The following is a 2,736-nucleotide window of genomic DNA, read 5'->3' on the forward strand; positions in this document are numbered from 1 at the left end:
AGAGTAGCCGTGCAGGAAGCTGGACAGGCCAGGGGCTCCAGTGCATGCAGCACACAAAAAAGATGGGGGTGGCTAACAGGGAGCCCCCTCTATATTATAGGGTCACCTAAGAGCCTGCATCTCTACTAAGTGGGACCAAGGAGAGGACAATCACTCACACTGGCATCAGGGGTATGTATGTCTTTGGGGGGAGGGAATACTCATTTCTACCTGAGAGTTGTTAATGGGCAGGGGAAGGGGCATGATCACCCTGCTTGGGGGTAGAGCTGAGGGCATAGAGAAGAGGTCACATGCCTACCTCCCATGGAGGGCCCACATCCCTTTTACTGACCACGACTAGCCCTGGAGTCCTTGGCACCCAACTCTGGGCAGGGAAATTCAGAGGGGAAGGAAGACTGTAGCTCTTCTTCCCATCCCCAGGGTGTCCTTATCATCCATACATCCCCAAAACCAGGAAACTGAAGAAGACAGTGACCCCTTCCCAAGAGACCGTGGCAGGTGCTGTGAAGAACTGTTGATAGTTGATACAAAAGTACCAGGCTATACCCAGCAGCACTATAAATACAGGCACCATGAGGCTGCCCACATTGATGCTGAGGCCTGGTGGCTCTGTGGGGAGAGGTGGCTGTGCAGAAGAGCCAGAACTGTTGGCCCTGTGGGTGATCGGTGACAGTTGTCGGTGATATTTAGGTCTCGAAGGGCTCAAACTGGATCCTGCAGCACACGGTCTTGGTAAATCAGATTCATCTGACTCTCCTGCCCAGGAAAGTATTTGCTCTTGAGGGTGCCCACGGTGTCCTCAGGTCTGGCCACAGCCAGCTCCTCTGTCATTGAGAAATTTGAGCCATACATTTGATGAGGCCAGGGTTGGGCAGAAGGGAGTGCTACCCTCAGACCTCAGGGAAGCTTCTGGACTTCTGCCCTCACCACCACCTGCCCAATTAGGCAGTCCCTATATGTCAAGCAGGTGGTTGAGGCCTGGTTCAACCCCACCCCCAGTACCAGGCTCTCCTGCTGAGTCTCCCCCACCTTCCTCCTCAGCTTTCTCCTCAGTACCCTCTTCAAGACAGGTGGTTCATCTGGCTCCAAGGTGCCCAGCACTCCAACGAGGTGCTGCATGTGACCAAGACAGAGCACAGAAATATCACCAGGAGACACAAGGGTGCCCAGGAGCTGGCTACTGCCACGTAGGTGGAGAGCCAGGTCAGCACGAGGGCCAACACCAGCACCACCACACCCACTATCACTGTCACCTCATTGTCCATGCCTTCAGTAAGGCTGGTATCAGGTGGTTCCATGGCTGGAATTCTCACTGGATCTGAGTGCACAAGGCATGAAGGAATGCCTTAGTAACCGCTAGCTAGTTGGGGAGGGCTCAAAGAAGGAAGTTCCCTCACCCATTCCTGCCTACTCCCAGGGCTCAGACTCGACCCCTGCCCCTTCAAAGGGGCCACATGGGGACAGTCTCCCCCTGGCTCCCCTGGGAACTGGACTAGGCAGGTTACAGGCCCAGGGCCTGACCTGGCATTTTCCTCCCAGTCCCGGGGAAGCTCCCTAGACTGTCTATTTCTGTTGAAGACTGTCATCCTAATCACTCGGGATCAAATCTTAGGGACTCAGCTTTGCCGGGATATGTGATCATTTGACAAGGGTTATTGATCCTAGCCATATAATATCTCTCTCATCCCCCCCCCCCCCAACCATCTTCACTCATACAACTTCACTTCCCACAACCTCTCATTACCACTTGAGTGGGCTAATTCAATAGCCTCCTTTTAGGTCTCCCCAACTCCTCTTTCCCTTCTCTAACTCATCTTGCCACTGGTGCCACAATAATGACTTTGTTTTTATTTATCTGCACTCAGCTAAGATCGAGATATTGCCCTATCCTTAACCCACATGAAAAGAAAGGACCTTCAAAGAGGAATGATTTTTTTTTGTCCTTATCTAAAATAATGGATAGCCAGGAACTACAGAAAGGAGGCCCTGGAGGCTGGCAATTTTCTCCAAGGTCAATTCCTATCCTTTATCTGCCCTCCTGATTTCTATGGATTCATTGTTTCTGAAGCTTCCTGTCTTCTGAGTATGGGAAATGGATTCTCCAGTTCTCACATTTCTTAGTTCTGTCCTAGGTCTGGGCTCTCTCTCTACTGTTCATTAGAATAGCTAATTTTAGAACTAGGGCTTGAAGTCTAAGGGAGCTCCAAGTCAAAGAAAAAAAATGAAAAGATATCCAGAGAATATAAATAGGAATAAGATAAGAAACAAATAGACTGATGATGACACATAGAAAGGAGAATGCTAAGTAACTAAAATAGGGAGGTTTTATAAAGCACATTCAGATGGTACAGTGGCTAGAGCACTGGGTTTGGAATTCAGAAATCTGTTCTCAGATACTTCCTAGCTATGTGACTTCACCCTGTCTGTCTCCATGTGCCTCATCTGTAAAATGACCTAGAAAAGGAAAGGGCAGCCACTCTAGGATCTCTGTTGAGAAAACCTCAAATGCAGTCTCGAAGAGTTGAACTACAAATGTTATCTCATTTTACCCTCACAACCCCTCAACCTTATTATCCATTTTATGGATGAGGAAACAGAGGCTTAGAAAAATCAAATGATTTATGTCCAGGATCACACAGTTAGTGTCTGGAACTGGAGAGAACCAGGTCTTCCTCACTCTAAGTTCAACATACTAGCCACTGGACTACCTAGTTGCCTTTCAAGTGCAAACAGCTG

General features: G+C 49.2%; 1 pseudogene; it reads right to left on the bottom strand.

Moving 5' to 3' along the window:
• Positions 1 to 270: 270 nt before the first annotated feature.
• LOC141523101 (transmembrane and ubiquitin-like domain-containing protein 2) lies at positions 271 to 1,298 on the bottom strand (annotated as a pseudogene).
• Between the last annotated feature and the right edge of the window lie 1,438 nt (positions 1,299 to 2,736).

Source organism: Macrotis lagotis, chromosome 4 (assembly GCF_037893015.1).
Source record: "Macrotis lagotis isolate mMagLag1 chromosome 4, bilby.v1.9.chrom.fasta, whole genome shotgun sequence".
Lineage (NCBI taxonomy): Eukaryota > Metazoa > Chordata > Mammalia > Peramelemorphia > Peramelidae > Macrotis > Macrotis lagotis.